The 27220-nt window shown below is 35.7% G+C and overlaps 1 long non-coding RNA gene across 1 annotated transcript in view; it reads left to right on the top strand.

Moving 5' to 3' along the window:
* The first annotated feature begins 2309 nt into the window (after window positions 1–2309).
* LOC138147220 (uncharacterized) overlaps window positions 2310–27220 on the top strand; it is a 36501-nt gene continuing 11590 nt past the window's right edge. Inside the window, exons 1-3 of the long non-coding RNA XR_011164736.1 lie at window positions 2310–2526; window positions 9837–9959; window positions 10462–10552. This is a non-coding gene — a long non-coding RNA (uncharacterized lncRNA). The remainder of the gene's footprint in view (window positions 2527–9836; window positions 9960–10461; window positions 10553–27220) is intronic.

Genomic DNA, 27220 nt, shown 5'->3' on the forward strand with positions numbered 1-27220 from the left:
GTGGTTGCTACGTGACCTTCTTCTTTCCTCTCTTTTTGTTCTTCTTGTTCATGTTCTTCCTCTTTCTGTTGTTTTGTTCTCCTCCTCCTCCTCCTCCCCATCCCCCTCTGTAATGTTAATGGCATATGAGATCTTCCTCACCCATTAATAGGCCTCAGGTGGAGTCCATTAAGGGAAGCTTGCTTAGGGGAGGCTTGCTTGTGGAAAGGTTTTCACACCTTTTGTTAATTTCTAATTAGGCACTGAGGGTTGTGATGCCCTCGGGCTCTAAAAAAGGTATACACACATCCACATCCACATCCACATCCACATCCACATCCACATCCACATCCACATCCACATCCACATCCACATCCACATCCATATACACATTCATATACATATACACATACTCTGAGGTTAGCATTTTGCTTTGGGGCTCACTCATTGAAAGAGTGTTGTGATTTGACCAGATGAGACTCTGGGTAGCCATTAAGGAGCCCTCTGGCTTTGAAAAACCCAGATGTTGGTGCTTCTCTCTTGGTAACTATGTATGTATTGTCTTGGTCAGACAGTTAGATTTATCTGTTGATCTGTGCTAATTTCTCAGACAGAAGTCCTTTCTGTTGGTCTTTATTTCTCTGCTTATATTTTCTCTGAAAATTTTCCTTCCTACACAAATAGGAATGTGATGGCCATGGTTGTGGTTTAGAAAGGTATAAAAATGGTGAGCAGAACCATAGGGGAATAGATTAGCACATCCTTTTGAGTAGCAATGGCAATATTGAGTTGATTATGTTTTCAGAACTGAAAAGGGGAGGTTGGTGTGTATTGTTTGGAGGTTTGTGTGTGGTATCCTCCAGTCAGGACAGCGGGCAGTGGACCTCCAGATTAGAAGTTCCAGACATGAAATACTTAAGATATCTAGGGCATGGGGCCTGATTTGGGGGCAAGGTAGCAGGAAAAAAAGAAGGCCTGGGAGTAAAGTAAATCTGGAGTCTGCTTAGATACGGTAGGATACCCAGCGGTCAGGACAGTGGAGCTCCAAGGAGGACGTTCTGGACCCAAAAGGGTTAAGTCTTCCAGGACTAGAGACATGGCTTAAAGCAGGGACTGAAGGGTACTATACTATACCTGTCCAAATCTCTGTGTGGTGCTTGAAGATTGAATTGTACCAATATACTTTTTTTTGACACGTTCAGTCCTATGCTTTATTTAAAGATGCTTTGTTTCAGTCAGCCACGATCCACCCCACCCCCAATGGAGAGCATAAGAAAAATAAAACCCATTACAAACCTGGGGCTAATTAAAAGAAACATTCATATGGGCCACATTAAGGAAAATTATGCCTCATTTTGCACTCTGAGTCTTTTACTTCTCTATCAGGGAGTGGTTAGCATGTTTCATTAATAGTCATCTGGTTGGTCATTATGTTCAGAAGAATTTGGCACAGTAGTATCTATCATATTTATAGATCATAATGTGTTTGGCCATTCCCTAGTTTATGGGCACCCTCTCAGATTCCCATTCTTTGCCACTGCAAAAAGAACCATAAATATTTTTGTACATTCTTAGAATTTGTTTTGCCTAGGACTGATTCCTCCCTTAATCTGTCTTCCCTCTAGTTCCCTTTTCCTCCTCCCTTTTCTCCCTTTCCTCTCCTATTGTTCTGTTGAGTAAAATGTTTTTCTGCATCCAATTCTCTCTCTCTCTCTCTCTCTCTCTCTCTCTCTCTCTCTCTCTCTCTCTCTCTCTCTCTCTCCTTCTCCCTTTCTCTCCCCTCTTCCTCCCTCCCCTTCTGTATTCTTCTTTCTTTTGACCAGTTCAGATGAGAGTAAGATTCCAGTGTCATCTACTCCCTCTACCCCCATCATCCTTGTTTACACAGATATCCACTTGTGCACCCTCATTATGTGAGATAATTTTCCTTAACCTTTCTGTACATTTTCAACAGTTCCTCCCTCTTTCTGTTCTTTTCTTAAGATCATCTAGATAGATAGAACAGAATAACTCCCAGGCCTTGTCTCATTAGACTCCCTCTATGGCTAGGATTTGAAGGAAACCAGGGAAGCCAGGAAGTAGAGATGAAGGAAAACATTCCAGGCATGGAGAACAGCCAGTGAAAATGCCTGGAATCTGGAGACTGAGTATTTTATTTGAGTAATAGCAAGGGGAGGGGGGTGGAGTTGAGGGTGGGGGAGATGCTATTAGAATGTCATTAGATTGAAGAGTATGTGGGATTGTAAGTGTAAGAAGATTGGAAAGGTAGAAAGGTTGTCAAGTGCTTTCAATGCCAAACAAAGGATTTTTATATTTGATCCTGGAGATGACAGGGAGCCACCAGAGTTTATTGAGTAGGGTAGTGATGGGGTTGGACTTGTGCTTTCGGAATGCTAATTAGGCAGCTGAATGGAGGATGGATCGGCAGGAGGAAGGCTTGGAGACCCACAGCAGGCTATTGCTCTTGTCCAGGCACGAGTTGATGAGGATTTGCACCAGGGTGGTTGCAGAGGAGAGAAGGAGGCATATGTGAGATATGTTGAAAAGGTAAAATGGAGAGGCCTTGGCAACAGATGGGATATGAAGGAATAAGAGAGAGGGAGGAGTTTGAGGATGACACCTAGGCTGCCAGCCTGAGGAAGGATGTAGTGTCCTTGATAGGAATAGGGACATTCAGAAGTAGAGAGGCTTTGGGGGGGCATGAGTTCAGTTTTTCTGGGGGTGGGGCGGGGCTGGGCAATAGCAGCTAAGTGACTTGCTCAGGGTCACACAGCTAGTAAGTGTCAAGTGTCTGAGGTCACATTTGAACTCGGGTCCTCTTGACTCCAGGGCCAATGCTCTATCCACCTAGTTGCCCCCTATGAGTTCAGTTTTGATAAAGTTAAGTAGGCTAATGCCTCAGGTCCTGCATTTCTATCTTGCAGCTGTGGATGAATTCCCAGTAAAGCATAACTTACTATGACAGCTCTAGCCCCTACCCAGTTAGAGACTCCATCTTGCTTTCCTTGCCTATCCCTAAGGAATTCACTCAGTTAGCATATGGATTAGATGTAATTTATTTACTGGAACTCTAAAGTAAAAATGTAATCAGGTTAACATCCTAAGCAGTTGCAGTTAAGCAACTGAAATTTTCTTAGGGTTTAATTTTCCAATCCTCCCTACTCTCTCTTCTTTCAGTGGGGAGGCACCCAAAGGTCATTTGGGTAGAGGAGGGTTTCTGAACACTCTCAGTGTTAAGATGAAAGCTAAAATAAATTATCTTAAGGCAATCAGCTCATATCATCTCAGTATAATCAGCTTATGTTATCTCATGGCTTCTCCCCAACTCCCCAGGTTGCAAATCAAGGGTGAACCTGGGTGTGTGCTGTTTCATCAGGCTGTCCACAGAAAGCCCTCTGAAGGCATCTACTCTGTATATATCTTGCATGTAAATAATTGTTTGCATGTTGTGTCCTCTCATAGATTGTGAAGTGCTTGGGGATATTTTCCTCAGTGCACTTAATAAGTGCTTATTGATTGACTGAGAGACCAACTGGGCACATTTCTACACATTTCTTCCTGAACATAAGAAGTTTCACAACACCAGTCAGAGAGAGGCCTGCCAGAGTGTGACAAACACCTGCCCCGTGGTAACTTCTCTTTTAATACTTGGTCTTCCTGGAGACCTCTTTACTGCTGCCTTCTTTTGGCCCATAAGTTTCAGAGAATGTAGGGGAAGACAAGGAAACACTAAATAACTGAAGATTGCTTTACAGGGAAATTAATCCAAAATACTAAAACATACATGAATAGAAACATCTGTAAAAAGAATAAAAAGTATGTGTTTGGAAGTATGAGCTAACATTATAGGCAAATACAAAACATTACAAATGTTCCCTCTAAAACTGCAGGGAGGTAGAGCAGAGGGTGGAGCCCTAGACCTGGAATAAGGAAGACATTCATTCAAATCTGCCTGCAGACACGTACTAGCTGTGTGACCTTGGGCAAGTCACTTAGCCTCTGTTTGCTTCAGTTTCTTCATCTGTAAAATGGGGACAATAATAGCAACTACTTCCCAAGGCTGTTTTGAGGATCAAATAAGAAAATTTGTAAAGCACTTAACACAGTATCTGGCACATAGTAAGTACAATATGTTAGTTTATTGTAATTATTTATTATCATTATTACTCTCACCACGCTCATTCAACAGTCTTAGGAATGTAAATAGTAGCAATAAAACACAAAAAATAAATGAAAAGAATAAGTATTGACAATGAAGGAATTAAATTATTTCTCTTTTCAAATGACATGATCATAAATTTTAAAAAAATTCGATGCTCAGAATAATTATCAAGAGAGGTAATAAATTACTTTAGCAAAGTGACAGACTAGAATATAAATCTACAAAAGCAATCTGCATTTCTGTGTACCGCAGATGCAAAATAAATAGAAACTGATTGAAAGTGAAATTCAATTTACAATAATGGTGAAATTTATCATATTTCAGGGTGGGAATTTATCAAGACATACAGGTGACTTTTAGGGAGGGAACTTCAAAATGATTTGGATGGAAATCAAGGAAGAACTGAACTAACTGAGGACTAGGACTTGCTCATTGTGAAGCTATGTACATAGAGTAAAAATGACAATACTTTCTCAGTTCATTTATAGGTTTATTGCAAAACCAATGAAGTTTCCAACAGGCTATTTTGTGGAAATTGATTAGCTTATAACAAAAAATTATATAGAAAAGTGGATAAGGAAGAATACCAAGAAGATATATGAAAAAGAGAATGAGTAAAGGAGGATACATTCTAAACATTTCAAAATGTACTATAAAATGATAATTATGAAACTGTCCTATCATAGGAAAAAATAGAGAAGTATTTCATTAATATAGATGAGGGAACTCATAAATAGAACTAGCTATTATAAGAAGTTAGGATTTGAGTTATTGAATAGTGATTCCATATTTCAAAAATCATTAGGGAATGGAATGATTATTCAAAAAAATCTTTTGGGAAAATTGGATATCAGCATGATGATCAATGGGTTTAGATCCATACCATAAACCATTTTTGGGGGGGGGGGCTTTGGACTAGATTTGTGATTTTATTGGCTTGGAAATTCCCTCTAATAATTCATATTTGGCACCTCTGTGACTTATAGAGCTACCTAGAGCAGTAGTGTCAAACTCAAATAGACACAGATCCCTGTCTTTCATATATTGACTTAGAAAACTACAAATTAATAGTATATATGTTATATTTTTATTTATTTTGTTAAACATTTCTCAATTACATTTTAATCTGCTTCTGACTGTTTTGAGGGCAAGTGGCCTGAAGGCTATGAGTATGACACTTCTGTTGAGAACACTGAGAGATGAAATGATTTTCTGATGGCTTAATAGGTGTTAAATATGGGATTTAAATCTTGGTCTTCCTGTCCTCAAGGCCAGATCTCTAAACATTATATAAGACTGCAATAGAGAAGTGCATCACAATGCAACAACCAAATTAGATCATGCTGGCTAATCCCAAACCAGATATTATGACAAACTGAATCAATGCTCTACATATAACATAATCTTAAAAAGGGAAGAAAAATTACTAATATATTAGTATCAGTTATGGAGGCATTCTAAACATTAAAAATGAACGGATAGGAGAATTTTCCTGTAATAGGATAAAAAATTGCTGTTGTGCCTCACCACTGTTTGATTCTTTATCTAGCCACAAATACATAAATCAAGATTTAGTCCCATTGCCTTGGGTCTCCTACTAGAGGGGGCCCTGATACATGTGTCTAATTTCTTTCCCTCAATGGAATAAAGAAAGCTTCTTGTTTTTAACCTGTGAGAGCTCTTTGGTATTTTTGGAGTTGAGTGGTTGCAAAACCTCGCTGACTGGTCATTTGTTATCAGAGTTGAGAAAGTATATATTTGAAAGCATTATAGTTAGCTGATAATACTAGTATTATATGCAATGACAACATTTTGGAAGCCTTTAGTTGGGGAAGGAGAAGAAAAAATTTGGGAAGGACATGACAATTGTCTTCAGGTATTTGGAAAGTGTTACCATGTGCAAGAGGAAATTGACTTAATATGTTTGGTCCATGCAGAAAGAAGAAGAAAGAATGAAAATTGCAAAGTATCAAACTTAGATCTGATGTCAAGAAAACAAGTAGTACTAACAAGTAGTACTATCTAAACATAGGATATGCTGCCTTACGAGGTGGTGGTCTTCAGAAAGAGGCTGAATGACCACTTGTCAAGTGTGTTAGGGTGGGGAATTCTGGGAGGTAAGGTTAGGAATAGATGGCTTATCAACTCCTTTCCAAAATTGATATTCTGTTGAAACATACCTATTTAGGTGAAGGTCTTCCCTGCCCACATCAATATCTTTGGGATGGTAAATTGGGTTATCTTTTGCCTTATCCAGCACTTAGTCATTGAGTGGGCAAACTGAGACCTGGGGGAAAAAAAACTGAGACCTACTTTAGAAAGACCAAGGTCACCCACTGCATCCTGGGCCATCGCCAGTGATCTTGACCATTAGCTTGCCACTGTACTCTAAGGAAAGAGAGGGGCTAATGACTTTGCCTGGTTCTGCCTCATTCAAACCCAACTCACTTACAAGTCAAGACATCATGCAGGTAATGTCATTGGTCCTCTTGGAGAAAGATAAGCTACAATAGCAACAACAGCCTATTTAGGTATTTTGAGACAAGACTTTTTGAGGTATTTATTATCTGAATTTAGAAAAAGGTTTTAACTTTACATTAAGTTCAGTAAACATTATGAACATTGGATATAGTGGAATTATCTATAGGTCTTACTTGAATACTAGGGGATATGGAATAATTTCCAGTCATTGTTCTAATGAAATGTAAGTACTACTGTCTTGTGAAACCAGAAATGTACAGCTTTTAAATGGAAAGCACTGAGTGAATCTAGCACTAACTTTTTTTGATTGTTGTTGCCAATAACAAACTGCTTTTTCATTAATGGAAAATTCATGCCTTTCAAATATTTTTAATATGACAATAATTATAATTGTATAGTTTTGGAGGACTTTAAAAAAATTCTTTCCCTCATTTTCTTTGTCATTAGGATAGATTCTTTTAAAAAGTGACTCTCTTTTGGAGTAGTTATCAGTCAATTAAATGGAAGAAATAATTGGAAACAAAATTTATAAATTTGGTTACATAAAGATATGGGAATTTTGCATGCATACAAACACAGGAAGAATTGTGTGAACTGATAAAGAACAAAATAACAAGAATGAAGGAGAACAATATAATATGTAACTATAATAATATAATTGAAAATACACTAAAAATAGATGAACACTAGTGACCAACCTTGATCTTAAAGACATTATTTTGGGACAAACCTAGCTTAGGACAATCCAGTGATTTAGGATCAAAATTAGAATGTAAAGAAGTGCTCATGGACTAGAAAACACAATAGTAACAACTTTCCTTAGAATGAGGTTAAAAATGATACTATTCCTACAGTTACGAATTCTGCTAGCCTATTACTGTGCTGTATGAAATGATGTAGAGGATGGTTTCAGAGAAACCTGGGGAAACTTGTGTGAAATGATACAGAGTAAAGTGAGAAGAACCAGGAGAACAATTTAAACAATAATAACAATGTTGTTAAAGCAAACAGTTGTGAAAGATTTAAGAACTGCCATCAGCATAAGGACCAACCACAATTCTAGAGAACTCCTGATGAATCATGCCACCCACCTCCAAACATAGAAGTGATGGATTTAGGGTGCAGACTCACACACACATACACACACATTTTAGTTGTGGCCAATTTGTTTCTCTTTAGTATACATATTATAAAAGTTTTCTAATTCTTTATCATTGGAAGGGGAGAGAGAGGAGAGATGAGAGAAGGAGGAGGAGAAGGAGAAAAGAGAATGATTTATCATTTGCCACCTTCCCCTTCACCTCACTTCTCAACCCATACACATGGAACTCTCCCTTAAAGAGTTTAGGATTTGGGGTCAACTTAAAGTTACCCCCTCTAGTGAGAAACCGAACTTTTCCAGGTAAAACTTGCCACGATTCTCTCAGTTCTTAGGGCCATCTTAACTGAGGTTTCAGCAAAATTTTTAGGTGTTCCTTTCTACATAAGGCATAACAAAATTTCTCTAGCGGTCCTTTTTCAACAAGTAATAACCTTTTGGAAGTTGAAGAAAATTTCTTCTGGACCCCTAAAAAAGGCACCTGAAATATCTCCCAATGCGTCCTTTGCCTTTGCAAGAGCAATCCTACTGGAGTTCTTGATGACAGGACAAGTAAGGTCTGTTAGAGATAAACTAAAATAGGATCAGTTAAGTCCTGAACTATTGTGGGTCTCCTAAGAAAAGACATTTGGGATTGATTAATAGGCCTGCAGACCTTAAGGATCTCACAATAAGGCAAGCCACACAAATCTTCTTAAAAGCAGAAAAATGACACAAGCATTTGTCAGTTAGACACCAACATTTTAGGTCTTTGGGCATAATATTAATACTTGTAAAGGATTCAGTAATATCAGTACTTAAATATTCATTGAATCTTTTATATGACTAATAGAAGCCTTAAAATAAATTGGAGGAGGGAAGTAAGGTTAGGTGAAGTAGGCAAAACAACATATAATATTGGCTTTATTCACTATCAAAGGAACAATCCTGTCCCACATCAGTGATGAGTTAGCAGTCATTGGGGAAATCCCCAGGAGTATCATGAATCTTCTGAAATGACGTCTGGACTGTCAGGAAGCTGGGTTAGTTTGAAGAACTTTAAGGAGGTGGGATGGCAACTCAGTTTTTTTGTTGGCCATGAATATACTAAAAAGGAAGCGAGACTTAGGATTTGGGAAATACTTCTCTGTAAGAGGTTGTAACCATTTTTTTTTTATTGTTGGGGTTGTGGGAATTTGGTTGTTTGTTTATTTTCTGATGAATTATCTGAGTAGTTTATCTAAATTAAATTTTGCTATTTGATTTGTGGTTTCTACTTGATCTTTGAACATATAATGCACTGAATGGGAACTTGAGCTGTGATTTTCATAATTAGTTACTTACTCTTGCACATTAAACTAGGAGGTAGCCAAGGACCCCAAAGTTGAGAAGGTGCCATAGGCTATAAGTTAGGGTAAAAAGATTCTCTCCACTATTTGTAAGGTCTAGTAATATTTATTTGTTATATAAATATTTGGATTTAACTTACAGCTTTTCTCTTGAGATTTTCCAAGAAAGGGAGGAAATATCTAACCTTAAGATTTTGTAGCTTTGCCTAAGAAAATTGGTCCTGCAGCAATGATAGGGGAGAAAAGGAAAGCTGGGTGAGTCTGAGATTGTGCCAGCCAGTTCACTAATTTTTATTTCTGTGTTTCTCAATATCTTGAGATTTCAATACAGGAAGAGCAGAAGCAGGATAAGGACCAAGAAGATCTGAATTTATCTGAAGAAATATGTGTAGTTTATCTTTAAATTGTGTGGGCATATGTGTTTATGATGGAGTTGTCATAATTTAGCTCTCCTAATTAGGTGCATTTATCTAAATAATTTTCTTGATTTTTCCCCCTTCATTATCTCCCTATGTCGTATCCAATTAAGCTACATTAGCTAATTATCTCATTATAGAACGTCCCTCAACTGCAGTTAGAGGTATGAAATATTTTTTTTTTTTGAGGCATGCAATATTTTGGAGGCTAGTTGAAAACTCCATTATTTGTTGTCAAAGGTGTTACTGGTACTAACAAAATAGCCAGTTATAAGAGCAAAAGGAAAGGAGAAATAAAACAATTGATCTCTTGTGATTTTTTGGCATCTTCTCTTAAGCATTAATACGTGTCAAGATTTATTTACTTGCAGCCTCTATGGATGCAGAAAGCCTGAAGTTGAACTTCATGATGAGCAGAATGAACGGACGGTCTCTGTGAAAACCAGGGCAACTCAGTGAAGATCAAGAAAGACAGGGATTGGTTCACACCTAAGGTAGAACAACATTCCCATTCCAGAGAATCGGTAGAATATTTTCATTGAAGGGGGAGATTGCTAGGGGTGGAAGGTACAGACTCAGAGCAAAGTATTAATTGTAGGTCTTTGAGTTATAAGTTCAACTAAAATGAGATGACAGGGGAAATTCTGTTCTTTATTCTAGGGCCCCTTTGTTTTGCTATAGTTACTTTCAGTGTTTGTTCACTATTTTCTCTTTAGAGAATATAAGAATATAATTCTCAAAATAATTACAATTATATAGAAAGCTATAGTGAATTGGCAGTGGTTGATGTTGAGAAATGGAAAAAAGGAGGCTCTAGAATATGGTGGACAAATAGTTTAATGGAATGTTATAGTTTAAGGAACCGTAGCAATCCTATATAGTTACAGATGGGAAAACTGAGGTTAGAGGCAGAGGGGAGTGGTGGGGGTGAATTGCCTGAAGTTATATATCTGATTGGTAAAAGAGCCGGATTATAATGTGCATCTTGTTTTCTAGTCACAGGATCATAGACTGATGGGTGGAAGACATCTTAAACAAGTCAAAGAGTCAAATTCATGTTACAGATGAAGGAATGAGTCTAGAGAGGGTAAGTGATTTGCCACATAGATAATAAGTGTTTGCAGTGAGATTCAAATCCAGCTTTTCTTGACTCCAGGTCCAGCCCTTTATCCACCACATCATGCTGTACTCTTGCCATAACCCCACAGCCACACCAACTCAGTTAAAATTTCCATTGAGGAAGAAGCATCCGTTAATTGACATATTTGAGCCCATTTTTTCCTGGTGTTCATACTTAATAATCATGCCACTACGTTTAAAACCATTTTGCTTTGTTTTAAAGCATCTTGCTTTCTCAGCTTCAGTGCAGGGATATGAGATGATACTCAGAGACGCGTGTTGCAACTTCATTTTCTCTTTGGAAGACTTAGTTTCCTTAATTCTAACAGGGAGGGGGAAATCTCTGGTCTCGAGGCCACATGTGGCCTTGAGACTATAGGTTCCCCACCTTTGAAGAATAGTCCATCTAGATCAGATATGTGGCAAAATGGGAAGGAGGTTATAGTAGGGTGGGAGGCTAAACTTTGTGCTGCATAAGCCTGATTTAAGTGAAGTAAAGGAGAAAGCTGCAAATTGAAGTGTCATGTATTAAGATCTAGAAGAGACCTTAGTGGTCATTTTAGCCATTCCCCTGACTTTGCAGATGAAGAAAAGTAGGCCTCAAAAGTTGAAGAGATTTTCCCAGGGTCACCCAGAGGGTTAGTAGCAGAGCCAGGATCTGAACCCAGATAGGGTCTCCATTTCATTTTTACCACATCAGTCCTGCAGGTTGAAAGCAAAACAATCCTTTTTTTTTTGCTCCAATTATTCCCTAATTCTGACTAATTACTGACTAATGATTTCGTGGGAGGTTACTGGGATGAAGGACACAAACTTAGAGAGAATGGTTGATTGTGGGTTTGTTAGTGAGTTAAACTGAAATTGGTTTTAATTAGCTGGTTTTGGGATGACAGAATGACTGACCTACAGATGGGTAACTTTCTGTTCTTTTTCCTGTCTTCTTTCCTTCTCTCTAAAATTAAATCACCCTTCTCTCCAAATTAAAAGTGTTAACTTGGGGAAAACTTTCCAAAGAATTTTTATACTGTAAATTCTCTGGATTGGTTGCCTCTAACCACCTTTTGGTTTATTAGAAAGGAGAACAAAATTGGGAAACAGCTTTGAATCTGTTGCCCTATGGAGTATAATAGTGGAGGAGACAGGACAAAGTCAGTATTACAATGTTCTCTTAATCACACATATCTTTAGGGTTGGGATTTTCTTTAACTTTTTTTAGATGAAAAGTTTAATCACCTTCAACAGACAATCAAATAACATCCAGAATAAGGAAAAAAAGAGTGAATATATATGTGTATATATAGTATATATATATATGTATATTGTATATATATATGTGTATATATACTGTATGTATATATGTGTATTGTATATATATGAAATAAACACTTATTAAGAGCTTATCTATCATGTGCCTGATTCCAGTTGGGAATATCTGAGTTCAAATTTGACCTCAGATACTTACTAGCTGTGTGACTCTGGACAAATCACCTACCTTGTTTACCTCAGCTACCTCATCTGTAAAATGAGTTGAAGAAGGAAATAGCAAACCACTCTAGTATCTTTGTCAAGAAAACCCTAAAAGTATTCACAGAGAGTCAGACTTGACTGAAAATGACTAAACAACAACAAAAAAGTGCCTGGTACTATATTAAACCCTGAGGATTCAAATACAAACAGAAAGAATGACAGTCATTCTTTCATGGGATTTACATTCTAATGCTGGAAGAAAAGATGTAAAAGGGAGCTGAAAAGAGGTGTGCATATGGGAGGGATATAATGAGAATAAGTTATAGTATCTTTGTAAGATAGTAGAAATAAGTTTGTCAACTTAGCATAACTGATTCCATTTTACTTTAAGCCTACATTTTATGATTGAGCTGTTTTGAATTGTTATTTTTCTATAATAAGATAGGCACCTATGTGTATGACTCAGTAAGCACCATTTGTGCATTCTTTTAATTTTTTCCCCAATTATATGTAAAAACAATTTTAACATTAATTTTAAAAATTGAGTTTCAAATTCTTTCCTTTTTTCTGTCACCTCCCCCTCATTGAGAAGGCAAGCAATTTGATATAAGTTATACCTGTGTGGTCATACAAAACATATATCCATATTAGCTGTGTTGCAAAAGAAAACATAGTCCAAAAAAAAAAAGCCCAAACAAACCCAGAAACATAAATAAAAAAGCATGCTTCTTTCTGCATTCAGACTCCATCAGTTCTTTCTTTGAAGGCGGATAGCATTTCTCATCATAAGTCATTCAGAACTGTCTTGGACTTTGTATTGCTGAGAAGAGCTATGTCAGTTTTATACTGTTCTCCTGGTTCTGCTCACTTCACTTTACATCAGTTCTTATAAGTCTTCCAGATTTTCTTGAAACCATTCTGCTTGGAATTTCTTATACCACTGTTGTATTTCATCACAATCATGTAACACAACTTGTTAGGCCATTCCCCAATTGATCAGTATCCCTTCAATTTCTAATTCTTTACCACCACAAAAAGAATTGCTATAAATATTTTTGTACCTATAGATCCTTTTCATTTTCCTTTCCTTTTAAAAAAAATCTCTTTAGGATACAGACCTAGTAGTGGCATTGCTGGTTGAAAGGTTAGGTAGGATTTTATAGTCCTTTGGGCATAGTTCCAAATTGCTCTCCAGAATGGTTGGATCAGTTTACAACTCAACCAACAGAGCTTTAGTCTCTCAATTTTATTGTATCCCCTCCAAAATTTGTCATTTTCCCTTTCTGTCATATTAGCCAATCTGATATGTGTGAGGTAGTACCTCAGAGATGTTTAGTTTTAATTTCTCTAATCAGTAGTAACTTAGACCATTTTTTCATATGACGATAGCTAGCTTTGATTTCTTCTGCTGAAAACTGCTTGTTCATATCTATTCATATCAATTAGGGAATGACTCATATTCTCATACATTTGACTCACTTCTCTATATATTTGAGAAATGAAGCCTTTATCAGGGAAATTTGCTATAAGATTTTCCCACAGTTATGATTACTAACTGTATTTCCCTCCATTCTATTCCCCATCCCCCACTGTTTATCCTTCTCCTCTCTCTCTTTCCCTTCACCCTATTCCTCCTCAAAAGTGTTTTGCTTCTGATTCTCACTTCCCTCAATCTGCTCTCCCTTCTATCAGCCCCCCATCCTTCTCTTATTCCCATTCCTTCCTACCTCCCTATAGGGCAAGATAGATTTCTATACCCAACTGAGTGTGTATGCTATTATCTTTTTCAACTAATTATGATGAAAGTAAGGTTCAAGTGTTGTCTGCCACCTGACATCTTCCCCTCCACTGTAAAAGCTCTTTTGTATATCTTTTATGTGAGATAACCCCATTCTACCTCTTCTTTCCCTCTTCTCCCAGTGTATCCCTCTTTCTCACTGCTTAATTTGATTTCTTTTTGGATATCATCCCATTATAGTCAATTCACACCCTTGACTTCTGTCTATGTATACTGCTTCTAACTGCCCTAATAATGATAAAGTTCTTAGGAGTTTCAAGTATCATCTTCACATGTAGGACTATATACACTTTTACCTTATTATTCTCTTATGATTTCTCTTTCCTGTTTCCTTCTTATGCTTCTCTTGAGTCTTGTATTTGAAAGTCAAATTTTCTATTCCTCTCTGGTCTTTTTCATAAGAAATGCTATAATTGCTTAATTTCATTGTCTCCATTTTTTACCCTTTGAAGGATTATATTCAGTTTTCCTGGGCAGGTGAATCTTGGTTGTAATCTCAGCTCTTTGCTCTCCAAAATACCATATTCCAAGTCCTCTAGTCCTTTCATGTATAAAAATTGTGTTATCTCGATTGTGGCTCAATGATATTTAAATTGTTTCTTTCTGGCTACTTGCAATATTTTCTCCTTGATGTGAGAGCTTTAGAATTTGCCTATAATATTCCTGGAAGTTTTCATTTTGGAATCTCTTTTAGGAGGTAATCAGTGGATTCTTTCTATTTCTATTTTATACTCTAGTTCTAGCATATTAGGGGAGTTTTCCTTAATGATTTCTTGAAATATGATGTCTAGGCTCTTTTTTTCATCATGGCTTTCAGGTAGTCCAATAATTCTTAAATTATTTCTGCTCAGTCTATTTTCCAGGTCAGTTCTTTTTCTGGTGAGATATTTCACATTTTCTTTTATTTTTAAAATTCTTTTAAAAATTATTTCTTAATGTCTCTTAGAATCATTAACTTCTACCTACCCCATTTGAATTTTTAAAGGATTATTTTCTTCAGTGAATTTTTGTACCTTTTTTTTCATTTGTCCGATTCTACTTTTTAAAGTATTCTTTTCTTCAGTCAATTTTTTGTGGCTTAAAAAAATCTATTTGGTCTATTCCATTTTTAATGTGTTATTTTCTTCAGTATTTTTTTGGTACCTTCCTTACCAAGCTGTTGATTCTTTTTTCGTGATTTTCTTGTGTCATTCTCACTTCTTTTACCAATTTTTCCTTAACCCCTCTTATTTGATTTTTCAGATCCTTTTTGAGCTATTTCAGGAATTCTTTTTTTTTGAGATGGGGGGAATGAGACCAATCTACATTTTTCTTTGAGGCTTTGCATGTAGCTCTTTTCACTTTGTTGTTGTTGTCTTTTTCCAAGTTTGTGCTTTAATTTTCCCTGTCCCTGTAGTCCCTTTCTATGGTCAGGTATTTGTTTGTTTGCTCATTTTCCCAGATGATTTCTTGACTTTTAACTTCATGTTAAAGTTGGGCACTGCTCCTGGGGTAGAAGGGGCACTGGCCAAGCTTCAGGTTTTTTATGCTTCTGTTTTAAGATCTAGTTCTTGGGGTCTGTAAGTTTTCAGTTCTTCCAAGGTGGTATAATCTACAGAGATGTGGTCACTGCTCTCCTGACCTGTGCTTTGGCCTGTGAGAGAACATTAGCATTCTTCTCCACCTTGAAACTGTGACCACGGTCCCTACAGCTGTGGCCACGTGCTGGTCTTCCTCTTCCTCCTTGCCCTGGGACTCTGACCATCAACAATCGGATCCTGTACCCAGTACCAGCACAGGGGCCCCTGTAATCTCCTTCTGATCGGTGTCTGACCCTTTTACAGTTTGTGGCCTGAGATCTCAGGAAGCCACTACTTCTAAAAGCTTGCTGGGGCTTGCCTGTGCTGGCTCACCTGCAATGGGCTGTTATCTCTCATCCCAGTTAGACTTTTCCTATTGACCTTCTAAGTTGTCTTGGAATAAAAAAGTGTTTTAGCATGTCATTTTGTTGGTTCTGCCTGCTCTAGAACTTATTTCGAAGCATTATTTTAACATTGTTTGGTGGGGAATTTGGGAGAACTCAGGAGAGTCCCTTTACTCTGCTATCTTGGCTCTGCCCCCTAACATGTGTGTATTCTTAAACAATTGATAACATATGTGGATCCTTTGATAAGATAGTCTGTCTGGAGTCTCATTTAGAAGAAGTTCATCAAAGCCTCTAAGAATCTTGTTGGTGGTTTGTTTTTAGAGTACTGTATTATTTGCACATTTTGATTAATTAAGTTTGTTTATATTGAAAAGTTCAATTCAGATCAGTGACCACTAGGGAGCATAAGTAATGTTGAATTGACTATTAAAAGGCCCTGTAAGTTATAGGAAGGAAAGAACATGTAGGCATCTGATAATGAAGTCCAGAGAGTCAGAAGGAGAACCAGGAGGGGATTGAAGGATGACAAGCATGGACCTCTCTACAAAAGGAAGGCCTTAGAAGGAACTCCCCAATAGGAGAGGGGGCCAGCCTGGTGGAGGGATGTTCCTGAGTGAGAAAACTCCAGATTCTGAGAGAAGTTCTAAAGTGAGAAGGCAGTTGAGGAATGATGGTCAAGTCTGAAAAAAAGCATAGCCAGGAGAAGATTACGAAAAGACCTTAGCAATTAAAAAAGTAGAACCAAATGATTTAAGTAATGATCCAAAAAATATGATTTTGTTCTTGTAAAGTTAATGAGATATAAGATCTTCCCTGCCCATTAGTAGGCCTCGGGTGGAGCTTGATTAGGGGAGGCTTGTTTTTCAGAAAGGCCCACCACTTTTTGTTACTTTGTAATTAGGCAGTGGGTCCTGAGGGTTGTGTTGCCCTCATACCCTGAAGAAGGGTATATATACTCTGAGGTTAGCATTTTGCTTTGGGGCTCACTCATTGGATGAGTGTTCATGAGATTTTACCAGATGAGACTCTGGGTAGCCGTTAAGGAGCCTCTTGGCTTTGAAAAACCCAGATGTTGGTACTTCTCTCTCTGGTAACTATGAATGTATTGCCTTGATCAGATAGTTGGATCTATCTATTGATGTGTGCGAATTTTTCAGACAGTTAGAAGCCCTGTTTGCTGGTCTTTATTTCTCTGTTTGTATTTTCTCTGAAGTTAAGGGTGCTGACTTTTCCCTTCAACAAGTGAATATAATTTAAAAAAGATTGTTGACCCCTTAAACAGCTGTCTTTCCTAGTAAAGCAGATCAAAGAATCTGTGTTAGCAGCCATTCTGGGTATGCCAGTGTGGTTGCTGCTACAGTTTTGTGTCCCTTTTCAAGTGAGATAATGAATATCAGAGTTACAAAAAAAAGCTCTAAAGACAAATATATACAGATATTTTATACATATGTACTTGCATATATATATTTATACATACATATATAAATATGTATGTGTGAGTATATGTATTTTTAAAGAAATATCCAGATTAAGTAATTATTAGACTTAAATGCACAAATGGATATCATCTTCTGTGTCTCCCAAGGTGGTAAATGGAGAGGAGAAAAGAGAGGAGAAACTATTTCTCTTTTGTGAGACTAGAGGGGATGGATAAAGTATGTTGTTCCCATGTCTTCTCTTGGCATGATCTCCATGGATGGTATAGAGATCCCTTTCAACCTTTTTGATTTGGATTCACTTCTGTTCTGGCTCTTGGCTGCCATTTTCCTTAATGTGAAGTCATTTTTCTCAGTTCCCATCTAATATCTCTGGAGCTTGAATGTAATGACAATAAGTTATGGCAACAGTATCTCTTGTTATCTCTGTGTTAATTTTATTGCTGTTTTTGTCATTTTAGAATTTTATTGCTGTTGTTATCATTTTATCTTTTTTCTTTCTTTTTTAAATCAATTTTTGGTCTTTAAAAAAATCACCTTACTTTTCTCTTGTACTACTGATCCATTCTTCTCCAAGAAAGTCATACTAAAACAATATTTTCTTTAAGACGAAAAAAAGAGAGAAAAGAGGAAAAAATCACAACTAGGCAATACATAAAAAAAATCTGAAAATATGCGCATTGTGTATCATTTTTGGACTTTCCACCTTTGCAATGGGATAACCCTATCACCCGAGTGTGTGTTCTCATATCTCATCTTTCAAGTCATGCTTGTTTCTTTTTTTAAACAGGTTTTGTTGATGTCAGAATGAACCATCCCTCCCCCCTCAATATCCTACCTCCTTTCTCTCTGAAAGCAATTCCATATAGCAAATAGTATTTTTTAAAAGACAAAAAATGAAAAAGAAAAAAACCAGCACAACTAATTAATAGAGAAAATCTGATAATATGTGTAATGGATGACACTTGTGGACCAACCGCCTCTGCAAAGGGGTCAAGTTAGAGTGACTTCTTGTAAGCTTGTTTTTATAATTTTGTACCATTCACTTTTGATTTTTTTTTCCTGTTCACCTACTTGCAGTTCTCATGTATATTGTTTTCTCGACTGTGCTTACTGCACTCTGCATCAGATCGTGTAGATTTTTACATGCTTCTTTGTAGTCGTTATATTCATCATCTCTTATGGCACAATAATATTACATTACATTCATGTACCAAAATTAATTTATCCATTCCCTAATTGAAGGGCATCTACTTTGCTTCTGATTCTTTGGTATCACTAATAGTGTTGCTATAAACATCTTGATGTATATGGGAATTTTCTTCTTATCAATGGTCTCTTTGGGGCATAAGCCTTGTAACGGAATCCTTGGGTCAAAGAGTATGGAGATTTCAGTCACTTTATTTGCATAATTCTAAATTGTTTTCTAAAATGGTAGCACTTACTCATGACTCCACCAATAATGCACTAGAGAGCCTATCTTCCCCACAATACCTTCAAAATTGAATATTTTCCCAGGGGCTGGAGCTACCTCAAAGTGACTCATGAGAACTAATTATTAAATTTGCAGTGTAGGCATCTATACTTTTGAAATCATCAAACACTACAAATCAGGGTCTGTCTGTTTTGTTGTTTGTCTACACTTTAAAAAGTTATGGAGAAAATATTAATGATGCAGACTAAACTTAGAAGTGTGTCATGCATATATTTTTTCCTACTCTAGAGTTAAATATTAGACATTTACCATACCACAAACTATTCCCATCTTTTGCCAATTTGCAGGATGTTAGGTGAAGCCTCACGGTTGTTTTGATTTGAATTTCCCTAATTATTAGTGGTTTAGAGCATTCTTAATATGGTTTTTAATTGTCTGTAGCCCTTCTTTTGAGAACTATCTGTCTATATCTTTTGACCACTTAGCTATTGAGGAATGACTTTTGGTCATATACACATAGACATTTTTATTTATGCATATTTTATTTCTGTTGATTGTTTATATATCTTTGATACAAAACTTGTAAGAGAAATTCTATACAGTTTTATTTGGCCATTTATTATATCTGTTCCTATTCTAGGTTCATTAATTTTAATTATGTAAAAGTTTTCAGTTCCATATAATCAAAATTATCTTTTTTATCTTCTATAATTGTATCTATTCCTTATTTGGTTATGAAAACATCTCCTACCCAGTTATGAGAGGTATATGTATTGTTCTTCTTAAATTTTTTTGTGATATGACTTTTAATATTAAGTTTGCATATCCATTTGTAATATATTATGAAATATGATTTAAGATATCAGTCTAAGCATATTTTCTGCCAGACTCCTTTTCATCTTTCCAGTGGTTTTGATCTAATAGAGAGTTTTTTCTTAAGTAATTTATGTTTTGTGGTTTATCTAGCACTAAATTAACGAGTTCCATTGTTTCTGATTCTCCTTTATCTAGTATATTCTATTGATCTACCTCCAGTTTTTAACTAATACCAGATGGTTTCGATGACTGCTGCTTTATAATATAGTTTGAGGTCTGGAGGTGCTATTCTTCCTTGATTCCAACCTCTTTTCACTATTTCCCTTGATAGCCTCAATCTTTTTTCAAATGAATTTGCTATTTTGAGTTTCATAAAGTGTCCCTTTGATAACTTGATTCATATAGCATCAAAACTTTGGTAGTTTTGTCATTTTTGTTATTTTTTGCACTGAATATTCCTCTAGCTATTCTAATTGTTCCTTCCTTCCTTCCTTCCTTCCTTCCTTCCTTCCTTCCTTCCTTCCTTCCTTCCTTCCTTCCTTCCTTCCTTCCTTCCTTCCTTCCTTCCTTCCTCCCTTCCTTCCTTCCTTCCTTCCTTCCTTCCTTCCTTCCTTCCCTCCCTCTCTCCCTCCCTCCCTCCCTCCTTCCTTTTTATTAACTTTTGAGAATAATTTGCATCAATATTGTACTAATTTTTCCTCTAAAAGAATGATGAAATTATCTTAGGAATCCATCAGGACCAGGAAGTTTTTTTTTTTTGTAGTCCTGTATAGTTAGTTCTATTTCCTTTTCAGATACTGGATTATATAAGCTCTCTATTTGTTCTTCTATTGAATTTATCACTAGTTTTTCAATTGTATCAATCTCTGTTCTGATCTTAGCATTCCTCTTGTTTTCTTTTGGCATATACCTTTTCTAAGTTTTTAAAATATAAACTCAGTTTGTTAACTTTCTCTCTTTATTATTGATATTGATACTTAACACTTAAGTTCTTGCCTGAATATTGCTTTGGTTTAATCCCAACAGATTTTGATATGTATTATCTAGACTTTTTTTTCCTCTTGAAATAAATTTTTATTGTTTTACAATTTTCTCTTTCACCTTGTAATCATTTAATAAATTACTTTTTAGTTTCTATGTGGACCTACACATTCTATTCATTAAGTCATAATTTACTTCTAGTTTTTTTTATTAAATCTTTTTTTAATTAATTTTTTTTGTTTCCTTTTAGTTTACAGGATTCAATTCCACAATTCCTTGAGTTTCACATTTTGTCCCCTTCTTCCCCTCTCCCCCATGGCGGGTTATAGTCAAGTATAGGCTCTGTAAATACTTTCACATTATACATTAGTCAGGTTATAAGGATGGATTGTACCAGCTGGAATGAAAAATGGTAAAGAGGACATAAAACCAAATAAGAGAAGGAAAAAGATCAGGTATTTTGCGTCCACCTGGATGTAAACTTAGTTCTTTCTAGTTCTTTCTCTGGATGCACATATTTCTCTCCATCATGAGTCTTTTGGTATTGACTTATATCACTGCATTGCTGAGAAGAGTCCAGTCTATCAGAGTTGGTCATCACACATACGTTGTGTCTGTAATTGTGTACAAATTTCTCCTGGTTCTACTCTTCTCACTCAGCATCAGTTCTTTTAAGCCTCTCCAGGTAAATATGAAGACCGTCTGCTCTTCGTTTCTTATAGCACAATAGTATTCCATAACATGCATATACCACAACTTGTTCAGCCATTCCCCAATTGATGGGCACCCCCTTAATTTCCAATTCTTTGCTATCACAAAAAGAGCTGCTATAAACATTTTTGTACATATGGGTCTTTCTCCCATTTCTATGATGTCTTTGGGATATAACCCTAGGAGTGGTATTGCTGGATCAAAGGGTATGAAAGTATTTATAGCCCTTTGGGCATAATTCCAAATTTCTTTCCAGAAAGGCTGGATCAGTTCACAACTCCACCAGCAATGCATTAGTGTTCCAATTTGCCTACATCCTCTCTAGCATTTGCCATTTTCCTGTTTTGTCATCTTAGCCAATCTGACTGGAGAGATGTGGTACCTCAGAGTTGTTTTGATTTGCATTTCTCTAATCAATAGTGAATTAGAGCATTTCTTCATGTGCTTATAGATATCTTTAATTTTTTTCTCTGAAAACTGCCTGTTCATATCCTTTGACCATTTATCAATTGGGGAATGACTTGTATTCTTATAAAATTGACTCAATTCTCTGTATATTTTAGAAATGAGTCCTTTGTCAGAGACATAGGTTGTAAAGATCCTTTCCCAATTTCCCACCTCCCTCTTAATCTTGGTTACATTGGCTTTGTTTGTATAGAAACTTTTCAATTTCATGTAGTCAAAATTATCCATTTTACATTTTATAATGTTCTCTAATTCTTGTTTAGTCATAAAGTCTTTACCTCTCCACAAGTCTGATAGGTAAGCTATTCCTTGTTTTAAGAGACTGCTTACAGTACCAACCTTTATACCTAGATCATGCACCCATTTAGACTTGATTTTGGTATTGGTGTTAGATAGTGGTCTATGCCCAGTTTCTGCCATACTATATTCCAGTTTTCCCAGAAGTTTTTGTCAAATAGTGAGTTCTTATCCCAAAAACCAGGGTCTGGGGGTTTATCAAACAATAGATTACTGTAGTCATTGACTTCTGAATCTCGGGTGCCTAATCTATTCCATTGATCCACTCCTCTATTCCTCAGCCAGTACCAAGTAGTTTTGATGACTGCTGCTTTATAATACAGATTGAAATCTGGTATAGCTAGTCCACCTTCCCTAGCATTTCTTTTCATTAATTCCCTTGATATTCTGGGTCGTTTATTCTTCCAAATGAATTTTGTTACTATTTTTTTCTAGCTCTATAAAGTAGTTTTTTGGTAAATTAATTGGTATGGCACTAAATATATAATTTAATTTAGGTAAAATTGTCATTTTTATTATATTAGCTCTACCCAGCCACGAGCAATTGATATTTTTCCAATTAGTTAGATCTGACTTTATTTATGTGAAAAGTGTTTTGTAGTTATGGTCATACAGATCCTGGGTTTGTTTTGGCAGGTAGATTCCCAAATATTTTGTAATGTCTACAGTAACTTTAAATGGGATTTCTCTTTCTATCTCTTGCTGTTGAATTTCATTGGAAATATATAGGAATGCCGAGGATTTATGTGGGTTTATTTTATATCCTGCAACTTTGCCAAATTTATTTATTGTCTCAAGTAGTTTTTTACTTGATTCTCTAGGATTCTCTAAGTATATCATCATATCATCTGCAAAGAGTGATAGCTTGGTCTCTTCTTTGCCTAATTTGATTCCTTTGATTTCTTTTTCTTCTCTAATTGCTACTGCTAACATTTCTAGTACCAGATTGAATAAGAGGGGTGATAGTGGACACCCTTGTTTCACCCCTGATCTTATGGGAAATGCTTCTAGCTTCTCCCCATTACATATAATACTTGCTGATGGCTTTAAATAGATGCTGCCTATTATTTTAAGGAAGGCTCCATTTATTCCTATACTCTAATGTTTTTAATAGGAATGGATGTTGTATTTTGTCAAAAACCTTTTCTGCATCTATTGAGATAATCATGTGGTTTCTGCTAGTTTTATTGTTGATATGATCAATTATACTGATGGTTTTCCTAATATTAAACCATCCTTGCATTCCTGGAATAAATCCTACCTGATCAAAGTATATTATTCTTGAGATAAGTTGCTGTAGTCTTTTTGCTAGTATTTTATTTAGAATTTTTGCATCTATATTTATGAGGGAGATTGGTATATAATTTTCTTTCTCTGTTTTATCTCTTCCTGATTTAGGTATCAGTACCATATTTGTGTCATAGAAAGAATTTGGTAGTTCTCCTTCTTCACTAATCTTCCCAAATAGTTTGTAGAGTATTGGAATCAATTGTTCTTTAAATGTTTGATAGAATTCACTAGTGAATCCATCTGGCCCTGGAGATTTTTTCCTAGGGAGTTGACGATGGCTTGTTCAATTTCTTTTCTGAGATGGAATTATTTAAATAATTTGCTTCCTCTTCAGCTAATCTGGGCAACTTGTATGTTTGTAAATATTCATCCATTTCCCTAAGATTGTCAAATTTATATGCATACAATTGGGAAAAATAATTCCTAATTATTGTTTTAATTTCCTCTTCATTGGAGGTAGATTCACCCTTTTCATTTTTGATACTCATAATTTGGTTTTCTTCTTTCTTTTTTAATCATTTTACTTCTAGTTTTAATGCATTATGATGCATAAATATAGGTTATAGAATCACTGATTTTTTTTCTTTTTCCCTTTCTTCTTTTTTTGTGGTCCAGCACATGATTAATTTTTGTTTAAGTTGCAAGAACACTGGAAAGAAAAGTATATTCTTTGCTTGGTTCCCTTAAGTTCTTCATATATATCTAGATTCTACCACTTGTCATCTTTGTGACCTTGGGTAAATTTCTTAACTTCTTCAGGGGTTTTAGTTTTGTTACCTAAGAGATGAAGGGATGGATCAGGTGACTTTTGAACTCCTTTATAGATCTATGATATTATTATCATATTTTGAGAGCTTAATACATTTACATTTCATGTTATACTTTTTTCTTTAGCTTTTCTTTTGGAGGGGAATACACAATTTTGCATTCTTATTATTCCTATTAATAAGCCAATCCTAACAGTACCATATTAAATAGATTTTTTAGTCTTATTTGACCACCTATGAGGGTTTTATCAATGCAGGGGCTTTTTCAGATTTTGTTAGAACTCTTTGATGTAAGATACCAGGAGAACCATCTGAAGGAATAATGCTTGATCCTCCCAGGGATCCCAGGGATCTTTTCAGTGTTGGGGACTACTTTGCATATGGAGGTCTGAGCTCATGTACTGTCCTAGGTGAGTTTGTCGTTATCTCTTCTGTTTTGTATCTCTTTACTTGAGAAAGGAATGTGAAAGGTATGCAAATAGTGATTGTGAGATGTAGAAAGGTTATGTGAGATGTGGAAAGGTTATGAAGGGGCTGATCTTCAAATGTAGCAGCATTATCCAGGTTCATCTACACTTGTTGGCTATCCTGAAGCCCATTACTTGACTTAACTACTATAGCCATTTTTTTACCACATGTTTGGATATTTCTTGATAAATTATTAAAATTGAACATTTCTCTCATTAGTAATTCTAATAATTAGATTGGAACCCATGCCCCAGTTTATTAGGTATTATTTATTTAATAAGCTGGAGAAACTTTTCCCACAATCACTTGTCCATATTTCTTTATATGATGTTCATATTTACATATCAAACCCCTAATCTCTTGGGCTTATATAACTATTAAAGCTACTATCCATGCAATTTATTATCAAGGTAATATTAAAACATTAAATATATATTAAATAAATGTATTATATTAATATATAATTTTAAATACAAAATATTAAAATAATTAGCTACTAGAGTTTAATTATTAACTATTAGTGTTTAAGTCATAAGAAAGATATTGAGCAAAATAACTTTTTACTTTCACTATAACTTCACTTATTTTCACTAATGTATTACAGTTCCACCAGTCAGTTATCTCAAGATACCTAGCAAAATCTCTTCTCAAGAATTCTTTTTACCCTCTTCATGAGATAAGGGTTAAAACAATTCTCTAAAGAAATACATTTTCTTTATCCTCTTTTTCTGTACCTCACTTAGTCTCTCAACAGCCACTATAGGAAAATGATCTCTTTACAAATGACAATGAAAATTATCAAACCCTCAGCATTCTGAATCCTTTTGAAATATAGCAATAGTATCTATAGTCTTTGTAGTTGAGACTATTCAAGCTGGTATTACATTTCTCTGGATGTTTTGGAGCTTTTTTGTAGTCTATATATTGGTTACTTTCTTCATTATTTCCTTCTCATTGCTTTCTGCTTCCCTCTTTCATTTTATTGTTATTTTTTGTGATTTTAAACTTTATTCAAGTTTTTCTTTTATTTGGTCTTGTGATTTTCTTTCCAGTATCAATTTTTGTCTTATTTCTTTGAATGTGTCTTTTTATCCATTTTAAGATAGATCTCAGGATGTCTTACATGGTTTCTTTCCCCATCTGGATTGCTTCTGGTACTTTAGCTGATTCAGTTGCTCTGTGAATTTAAAAATGTGTGTCAGCACTCTGATTTTCTCATTTAAAATTCTTGTTGATTCTTAGTTTCTTTTGTGGCTTTTAAAAGTTGTTTTTCTCCACTTTTTCTTTTGGTTGAGTATATGAAAAACCTGATTCTCTTTAACTCTCAAGTTCTGCCATCTTGGATTAGTTTGTGTACTGGAATTTTCATTGGTAATTTTTGACCTAAGCTGTAGTCCAAATCATCTTATTAAAAAATATTTTGAGGGAGTGATGGTGTGATGGGACCTGGACCCCTAAAAGGAAAAGGCTATGTCTTTAAAAGCAACCCAGTCCCTGAATTTTCCCATACATTTTAGCAGCCCAGATCACTGGCACCTCTTCCCAAGGCAACTGGAGATACAAAGAAAAGTGAAGAACAGTCCTTGCTTTCAAAGAGCTCATAATTCTAATAGGGAAAACAACATGCAAACAACCATGTATAAACAAGATCTATAAAAGATAAATTGGAGATAATCAACAGAATGAAGGCATTAATATTAAGGAGAATTGAAAATCTTATTAAAGGTGGGATTTTAGTTAAATTTTAGTTAAAACAAGGTAAGTCAAGAGGCAGAGATGAGGAAGGAGAGAATTCTAGATATTTATGGAAAATGCTTTATCATATTGTTCAAAAAATTTATTAATTATTATTCTATTTAAATCTAACTTTATGTGACTAGAGATTGTTTGAACCTAGAATGTCAGTCTGAATTTAGTAACTTTCTTGGAATGCCAGCTCTATCCACAATGCCATACTGTCTTTCAGTAAAGAAGTATAGTGAAGAAAAACAAATCAACACATTGATTGAATCTGAAAATGTATATCTCATTCTGCAGCTCTAGTCTAGGAAGGTTTTTTTTTTTTTTGCCAAGAGGTGGTAATTGTGTTTCATCATTAGTCTTTTGATGTTAGGATTAGCAATTGAATTGATTAGAGTTCTTAAGTCTTTCAAAGTTTTTTTTTTCAGTATGTTATTTAAAAAAATTATTTCCATTATGTTATTTTAGTCATTGTATAAATGATTCTGGTTCTATTCATTGAACTCTGCATCAATTCATAGAAGTCTTTCCAGGTTCTAAAGCACAACATATGTGTATCTAGTAAGGATGGCAAATAAGTAGTTTGAGAAGCATGATTTGGCACAATCTCTACCTTTTTGAGTGATGGGGTAGGGGGAGAGAAACAGAGAGGTGGAGAATTAGAGACAGAGAGAGCTAGAGACAGAGACTTTGGGTGTAACGTGGGAAACAAAGGGATGGGATTTAGCAAAGAAATGGAGAAGGTAATAGGGAAAGAGACATAGCAGGAAGACAGAAAGTAACAAGAAAAGAATGTCAGGGGTACAGAGGAGGGGTTTTGTAAGAATTAGAATTGTAAGTTGCATGGAATAGCAGAGAGAATGCAGGATTTGAAGTCAGGAAGCCCTAAATTCAAATTGCACCTCTGATACTTCTCAGCTGTGTGACCTTGGGCAAGTAACTTAATTTCCTTTAGCCTCGGTTTCCTCAGTCAATTTAGAGTGTGCAGATTTTAAATGAATAAAAGGAGAGCCTCTCTCTCTCTCTCTCTCTCTCTCTCTCTCTCTCTCTCTCTCTCTC

This window comes from Petaurus breviceps, unplaced genomic scaffold (assembly GCF_028583685.1).
Source record: "Petaurus breviceps papuanus isolate PSGF00001 unplaced genomic scaffold, PetGlider_PUasm1.0 90779, whole genome shotgun sequence".
Classification (NCBI taxonomy): Eukaryota; Metazoa; Chordata; class Mammalia; order Diprotodontia; family Petauridae; genus Petaurus; species Petaurus breviceps.